Source organism: Mustela nigripes, chromosome 2, assembly GCF_022355385.1.
Source record: "Mustela nigripes isolate SB6536 chromosome 2, MUSNIG.SB6536, whole genome shotgun sequence".
Taxonomy (NCBI): Eukaryota; Metazoa; Chordata; class Mammalia; order Carnivora; family Mustelidae; genus Mustela; species Mustela nigripes.
In genome coordinates this window covers 115,050,950-115,060,008 of record NC_081558.1, presented here as the reverse complement: position 1 = coordinate 115,060,008, position 9,059 = coordinate 115,050,950, and positions in this window count along the sequence as shown.

Here is a 9,059-nt window from a genome sequence, read left to right as displayed (position 1 = left end):
TGAGAGAGAGAGGGCAGGAATGGGGTGAGTGGTAGAGGGAGAAGGAGAAACAGACTCCCTGCTGAGCACAGAGCTTGAAGCAGGGCTCAATCCCAGGACCCCAGGATCATGAGCTGTGCCAAGAGGCTTAGCTCACTGAGCCATCCAGGCACCCCAAGTCTGTGTTCATTCTATGCAGCCTTCTTTGAAGCACTACCAGTTGTTATTACATCCAGTAGATAAAAGGGCCCTTCTATTATAGGCATTTTCTATGTGAAAGAATGCTTTAGAATGTGCAGCAAATAAAAATATTTGTGTCAGTGTTTATCATTATAGTGATATGCTAGAATCAATCCTGTATCTAACAGTGGGAAATTGGCACCAATATTTTATGATCGCCCATATAATGGAGGACAAGATAGTCAGTCATTAGACATGATGATGAAATTATAATTTATTGAGATGAAAATGAGTCTAGGATATATTTTCAACTGAAAGACATAGGTTACTAAACATGTGCATAATACAGTCCCATTTTCATAAATATATATGCAAATATTTATGTAAGTTTTGGTTCAGTGGTGAGTCAGTGTACCTAGTTAAGAAGATAATCTTCAGAGTCACACTGACCGGGGTTTGCATCCAGGCTCTACCATTAACATCTCTGTGTCTTTGGACAAGTCTCTCCCTTCTCTGAACTTTGGTTTCCTCATTGCTAAAATGGGATGATGTTATATATATAAAATATATATATGTGTGTGTTAAATAATGTATGTAAGGCACTTAGTACATATGTAGTATTTAATCCATGTTAGTCGTTTTTCTAAGACTAGTAAATGCAGGCATAGAAGGAAATCAGAAATGATATTGCAAGATCATATTCTGAGAAATTATATTCCAAGATATTGAAAATGATCATCTCTCAGATGTCAAGGCACGCTTGATGTTGTTAGTTTAATTAATTGGATAGAACCTTGCTTTCTTGAATATGAAAAAGTCCATTAAAATTATGTATACGTGAAACTAAAAAAAGTGAGTAAACTCTGCATGTCATGGAGAAATATGCCAAGATAATGAACTGCAAAGCAGTATGGAGAGTGTGGTCTCATTCATGTTTAAAAAAACCCCTTTTTTAAAAAATGAAAGATAAAGTCACTTTTGGTAAGCGACTCTGGATGACCTAGCAAGGAGATGCAGAGAAATCTTTTAACTTTTACCTTATGACTTTTGATTCTGTTGTAAGTTTTTACATGATTTTATTTAAACATTTTTATTAATTGTGAAAATAATAAGTGCTGTGAGATCTTTGAACAGAAAGAAAGATAAAAAGAGTGAGAAAGAAAAAAAATTGCTTTTCATTCAAGTCTACCTTTGCCTACTCTGAAGAAACATGGTTTTCAAAGCCATATAAAGGACTTTGAAATTTCTTCAGTATTAGCAAGTTTCCAATTCAGATGAAAACCATGACAATTTTGCCACTGTATCAGAATATTTGTGCAATGTCTTATTTGCTCTACCGAAGTACTACTGATATTCATCGAGCATTTATTAAGATAAAAATGAGAAAGGTGAGAAAAGGTAAATTTTCCCCCATTTTCTTGTATTAAAAGAACATTACAGAAAAACAGACATGGCACTTCATGTATGTTCTTTTGGCGTCTTTCTATAATTTTCTGCCTTTTCCCTTCAATATAACATTCTACAGACCAAGTTCCACAGACTAAAAAATGTATGTTTTTCGTAATACAGTGGAATACGTGTTCCTTACAGGATAGAAAAAAAAATAAAACATTTATGAGGCCACCCCAGGGACAAGTTATTTTTGTATGTATACTGTATTCCTTTATACATGATCTTTAATGACTATATAGTATTACCTTCATGAATTTACAGGGATTTACATAAGTAATCCCTTATTGCTGGACATCAAGATTGTCTCTAGCTTTTGGTCTTTGTGATGCCCATACTTACAGTTAGTATTTGTGACGATGACTATTCTTTGGAATAAATTCCTAACGACATAACCGCTGAGTCACAGTTCAAACAAGAATTTGGGATTTTGATGTGTCTCAATAGATAATCGCTGAAAATGAATCAGTGAAGGGCTGTGAGTTCTGGCAAGCAGGAGACATCTGTGGAGGCGGCATCTGGAGTCAGGCTCAGAAGTTAAGTTGGTGAGTGGGATATCTAGGGGACGTTCTTAACCCACTTTGGGGTCAAGAGAGTAAAAAGTGTGGAAGAATGTCCACATTCCTATGAAGGCAGTGCACTAACTGCTCAAGAAAGGAGGCTTAACCTTCTTATTACAGCCAGTTCCTGGGGCTGTCCTCCAGTGTATCTTGTAAAGCAGTATTTAAAACACAGGAAAAGGGCAAGGCTTCATCCAGCCTCTCTCCTGCAATGGTGACTATGATTCAGAATCTACTCATCTTTCAAAGAGTAATTTAAGCCTTACCTTCTTCACGAAGCATCTCTCCCTTTCAAGGATGTCTTCCTCTATTAATGCATAGTGTCTCTCGTCTTCACCCCTGTGTTCAAGAATCATTTTGGAAACTACTTTGTGCCAAGCACTATGCTTATTTGTCACTCTAATCTTCACAAACACCTGGGAGGTGGTTGTCATCGCTCTCTGTTCACAGATGGGACAGATGAAGCTGGGACAGATGAAGTAAGTTGTCACTGGAGTACAAAGAGGCTGACTCAGGAGGAAACCAGGGTCCTTCACTCTCCCCGACATTGCTGAAATCTAGTTTTCCTAAGGGGTAAAAGAGGGGTCAGAAGGAGAAGCATATGTATAAGTAGAGGGGGAGTGAAAGTGAAAAAAAGAGCAGGGGACTGTGGGGAAAGGCCCAGTGAGTCTGACGTGGAGAATTTGGGATGAAGTGGCAGGACGTGCAGCTGGGAAGGAAATTGGGGTCAGGGTCGGGGCACCTGGGTGGCTCAGTGGGTTAAAGCCTCTGCCTTCGGCTCAGGTCAGGATCCCAGGGTCCTGGATCGAGGCCCGCATTGAGCTCTCTGCTTAGCAGGGAGCCTGCTTCCCGTCCTCTCTCTCTCTCTCTCTGCCTGCCTCTCTGCCTCCTTGAGATCTCTGTCAAATAAATAAAAAATCTTAAAAAAAAAAAAAAGTTGGGACCAGGTGTTAATGAATGCAGAAGTGCATAGTACAGCTCTTGGAACAGTGAAATTCAATAAAGGCAGTTGAGTTTTATAATCTGTTCAGGATTTAAGGTGTCCTTGTTAAATCGTGTCCTTTTCTAGTTAGACTGTGAGTCCTGTGAGGTCAGTGGTAGTTTCCACAGACTTCATCTTTGTATCCAAAGGGTCCAGCACAATGCCTGGCATGGCATAATGCCACGTAAATCTTTTTTGAATAAGCTAATCGAGTCATGAACATCCTCTTGGGAAGCAGCATCGACAACACCAAGTCAAAAACAAAGCAAAATACTGGTTTTAGAATCAGAAGACTAGGTTTCAAATATCTTCTGTAGCTTACAGGGTGTGTGACTTTGGGTAAGTTACATAACCTCTTTGAATAGCATATTCACCTGATGATAATACTCACCTCAAAGTGTTATTATGAGGATTAATTGAGATCACACTTTTGAAATGCTCGCGCAGTGCTTGACAAATTGTAGACATTCAACAAATGTCAGTTTCCTACTTCCACCTTTCCACCATCCAGAACTGAACCGTGCGCTAGGAGAGCGTATGTGCAAACTGAAGGGAAAGGCTTCGTTTCTAATATTTGTCACTATTGTCAGGTCATGGTTCTCAATTTAATATTTAAAAAAGATGAGGTGCCTGGGTGACTCAATTAAGCATCTGCCTTCAGCTCGGGTCATGATCCTGGGGTCCTGGGATTGAGCCCCTGGGTTGGGGGGGGTTAAAAAAAAATCCCTGCTCAGCAGGGAGTGTGCTCTCCCTCTCTCTCTGTCTCTCTGCCATCAATCTCCCTCTCTCTGTCTCGTGCATGCCCATGTCCTCTCTGTCTCTCAAATAAATGGGTAAAATCTTTAAGAAGATAAAAAAATAAAAAGATGACTATTCTTTAAAGCATAGGTTATAAAGTGCCATATATGGTTCTCAATAAAAAAATGTTTTGAATGAATGGATGGAGGGATGGATGGATGGAATTGCATCTGAATTCTTAGAATTTTGTCAGAGTATCCACAGCACTCTCAAGATCCAAGATATATAGGGGTGCCTGGGTGGCTCAGTTGGTTAAGCCTCTGCCTTCAGCTTAGGTCATGATCCCAGGACCCTGGGATCGAGCCCCACATCGAGTCCCACATTGGGCTCTCAGCAGGGAGCCTGCTTCTCCCTCCCTCTCTGTCTGCTGCTCTCCCTGCTTATGCTCACTCACTCTCTTTCTCTCTGACAGATAAATTAATTAAAAAATCTTTAAAAAAAGATCTAAGATATAGAAACATGTTAGTCACTAGTTGATTAAGTCATTCTTTAGTTGATTTGGAAGACCCATCAAAAATTCCTTTTATTTTAGTGCTCGCTTCGGCAGCACATATACAAAAATTCCTTTTATTTTGATTCCATCTGCAAGATTTAATCAACCAAATAAACTTGTGATGACCTAATTAGTTTTCTAGCTTTCTTGATGCCAGAATAAGAGGACCCTGGAATCAATAAAAAGGAACAAATATTAGGAAAATACCTGTTGTCATCTGTCTTAAATATCATTTCTTTCTTTTCTTTTTTTTAACAGCTTTATTGAGATAAAACTCACATACCATGTAAATCACTTTCATACAAAGCATTTATACATATATATTTAAATGTAGCACATTTAAATACATATATACATTTAAAGTGTACATTTCAATATTTTGTAATATATTCACAGAGCTGTGCAAGTAGCCTTACGAATGAGTTCTAGATCTTATTATCATCCCCCAAAGAAACCCTGTGCCTGTTCATTGCCCTTCTCCCTCCCATTTCCTCAGACCCCGCAAACACTAATCCACCTTCTGTCTACAGATTTGCCTATTCTGGACCATTCACGTGGATGAAATCATACCATATGTGTGTGTACGTGTGTGTGCGTGTGTGTACGTGTGTGTGTGCAGTGCACGCGCGTATTTAAGATTTTATTTATTTATTTGTCAGAGAGAGAGAGAGAGAGCACAAGGTGGGGGGGGCAGCAAGACTGAGAAGCAGGCTTTCTGTTGATCAGGGAACCTGATTAGGGACTCAGTCCCATGACCGTGGGATCATGCCCTGAGGCGATGCTTAACTGACTGAGCCACCCAGACGTCCTGCCTTCTAATTATTTTTAAGATGATACTCAAAACACTTATGCAGTTTTCTGTGCAAGTTTTGGCCCCAGTGATTGCTCTGGTCTGGCCTTACACTCTTTACCTCTTAATTCTCTGTGCTCTATCCACACCATCATTCTCTCATTTCTGCCAAAGAACTAAGTCAAGATCTTCGCCTGTATTTTATACGCTCTTCCTAGAGACAACCACCTCTTTACTCATCCACCTCTCCCCTCCCTCACTTAGTTAATTCCAATATATGGTTCTTATCTGAACTGAATATTTTCTTAGAGAAGCATTGTCTGAAATTGATCTCATTGTCCCCTCCCTTCCCTTACCCCCAACCTGGTGTAGGTTCTGTTTCATTCTCTCAGCTTTGTATTTCTTTCCCTCAATACATTTATCTCAGTCTATAATTATGCATATATTTGTGCAGTCATTCTTAATGCATTTTTTAAAAAGTTTATTTGTTTTTGGACTCTCTACACCCAATGCAGGGATTGAGCTAACAACCCTGAAATCAAGAGTCTCTTGGTTTTCCTGCTGGGGCAGCCAGGCACCCCAGTGCGATCATTTGATCAATGCCCTTTTCTCCACGTAAATGGGTGTGGAAACTGGTTTTGCCCCTATTGCCTAACAATGAACACAGTTCTTAGCCTTTAGGGGATAATAAATACATTTCAGCTGACAATATGAGTAAGAAAGACCACCAAATTTTGGCTTGAATATCAAATGGATCATGAGGTCATGAGCTAAGTTAAGGAATGCAAGATGAGGAATATCCCTGATTGGGGCCAGGAAAAGAGAGATGTTAAGTAGTAGGAGGAAGGTTGGAGTTGAGGATGTCCCAGTGAGCAATAGCAGCTGGAGGTTGGACTACAGATTTAGAGCTGTGGGAAGAGATCAGGGGTGGAAACGCAGGTTCAGAGGTTATGAGCATAGAACTTTTGGTTAACATCTTAGGAGTGGCTGAATTTGCCAGGAAGAACAAGTGGCATCAAAGGGATAAAAGGCAAAAGACTATCCTTTACAGATACCCATATTGAGAAACAGGCAAAGGAAGATATAGAATAAAGTTTGGAGTGAAAAGTCAAAGTTATGGAAGAAGAACTCTGTTACATGCTTCAGAGAAAAGCTTCTCATTTGGTCATTTAGGTGAGGTGATGATCATCAGATCTTTCCATTTTAAGGGATTTTTGAAGATCCATAAATGATCCTTGATTGAATCAGTTATTTCACTGGGGTTTGCTGAATGGTGATTTTCACATTTCATTTTGATTCCTTCAAGAACTTCTATCACTCCATTCCCGCCCTTAACAAAAAGTCCTATGTTCCTCTCAGAGGGAGATCCCCTGGGGCACCTCCCTCTTACACTAGCCCATGGCTGAAAATTTTACCCCATGGGTTCAGGACAACAAGGCTCCTTCCTGAGAAGGCTGTAAGGGAATGGAGCATACACTGGAGTGAGAACTGCTTAATTTTTGGAGAGTATATCTAAAGGGATGAAGACTATTCCTTTTGGTAAATAACATGACCCCTTCCAGCCTTAGACCTCATCAACAAAAAATGTGAAGAGAGATGGGATTTGCACAAGGTCACACACCACATCCCTCTAGAGCCAATCTCTAAATACAATCTCATTCTTCAGATGGCTTTCCATCACGTTCCAAGTCTAAGTCAGCTGCCCCTTCCCACACACCTTTAATGGTACCTTGGTCTTTCTGTTCGCATCAGTCAGCACCCAGAATGGTAATGGCCACTTTCCTCCCCTGAGCCCTCCTGTAGACGTCAGGATTTTTGACAGCCGGGGCTGCATCTGTCCGGTTCCATAGTTGCTTCCCAACATTTAATCCAGGATCTCATACATAAGAGGGACTCAAAAGTTTTTGCTGGGTGTATGAATGATTAAGGAGACACAAGCAGGGAAAACCACCCCTAGGGAAGTGTGAGTAGCATTCTATGGCTGGAGCCTGGGGAGAGAGACAGAGGGAGCGTGCAGAGGTTCACGAGGAGGCCTCCAGCAGGGTTGGATTTTACCAGGAAGGCACAGAAGAGCCCTGGGGGCCTTCAAGGAGTAGAAGTCAACATTCTATTGGATTGGCGATTCAGAAAGATGTCATTTAATCCTCTTAACAACTTGATGAGATAGCTATTCCTATCTCCATTTTACTGATAAGGAAATCGGCCTCGGAATTGAAGCAACTTGTTCAAGGACACCCAGCTAGGAGGTAAGTGGAGTCAAGAATCAGGACTGCCTCTCTGGGCTTTTGTAGGAATGAGCATAGATTCAACAACAGACAAGAGACAAGAGCTATCTTGATCATGACTTTGACAGGCTTATGGCCTGGCTTCTCAGTATTCAATCCCTTCAGTCTTTCTTTACTCATGTGGGTCCAAGATGAAAACAGACATGCGTTTGATTCAACATGATATAAGCTGCTTGGGGGATAACTGTCCAGTTTGAAAGTTTTTCAGAGTTTGTACCTGGCTGCACCTTCTCTATCCAAGATCCCAAGGTGAAAATAAGGTTTAACTTGGCCCAAGGTCAGCGGCAAAGGTCTGTGTGGAGCTGCTGCACGTTCCCACAGGAGGTAAGACTTAGAAATTTTGTGCCAAAGAAAAAGACTCCTTTCTCCCTGAAGCCCTCCTCTTACGTAGCTTAAGAAAATGAGATCAATTTATATTGATTGATTGATTGATTGACTGAGAGATTTTATTTATTTGACAACAGGTAAGCAGGGGGAGCAGCAGAGGGAGAGGGAGAAGCAGACTCCCTACTGAGCAGGGAGCTCGATTCCAGGCTGGAATCATGACGTGAGCCAAAGGCAGCCACTTAATCTCCTGAGCCACCCAGGCATCACCAAACTAAATTTTAAAAAAAATAACAACTATGTGTAATATTGCACTGGTCTTGGCTCCTTTGCTTGTTAACAGTGTGAGATCACTATGCCTCAGTTTATTCAACTATAAAGTAGAGCTGGTACCTTCTTTCGCCTTGGGCAGTATGAGGATTAACTAGAAGCACAAGTAAAAATCTAGCACATGGGGATGTCTGGGTGGCTTAGTCGGTTAGTCTGCCTTCGGCTCAGGTCATGATCCCAAGGCCCTGGGATGGAGCCCCACATTGGGCTTCCCGCTCACCGGGGAGTCTGCTCCTCCCTCTGCCTGCTGCTCCCCCTGCTTGTGCATGGGCTCTCTCTTGAACTCTTTCTCTCTGTCAAATGAATAAATAAAATATTTTTAAAAAGAAACACATTAAAAAAAAAAAGAGTCTAGCAGTGCACCTAGCATATTAGAAGTATTCAAAGCATGCTAGCTTCTATCATCATAATTTATGTTTAACCCTGTAACAACCACCTCCTGAGACAAATGGCATTATTACTCCCTTTTACATAGGAGAAAACAGGGAAGATAAATAACTTGACCAACATCCACCAGCTATTAAGACAAAGCTGTTGAGATTTAAATTCACATCTCATTCCAAAGCCATTTTCTTTATTATTATTGTAATTTTAAAGTAATCTCTACTTCTAATCTGGGGCTCAAACTCACCATCCCAAGACCACCAGCTGTAGGTTCTACAGCCTGAGCCAGCCAGGTGCCCCTGTTATTATTAAACAATATATTGTCTCCCATAGGCAGAACAATAATAATGCAAAATGTTCAGGAATTCCTCATTTGGGGAAATATAATAAAACAGCTCCAAGTGTCCAGATCAGAATTTTGCTTAAATTTCTGACACGTCGCTGAGAAATTTGCATGGGCTGAGTCTTTGAATCCTTCTGTGTGGCACTCTCCCCACCTGAATAG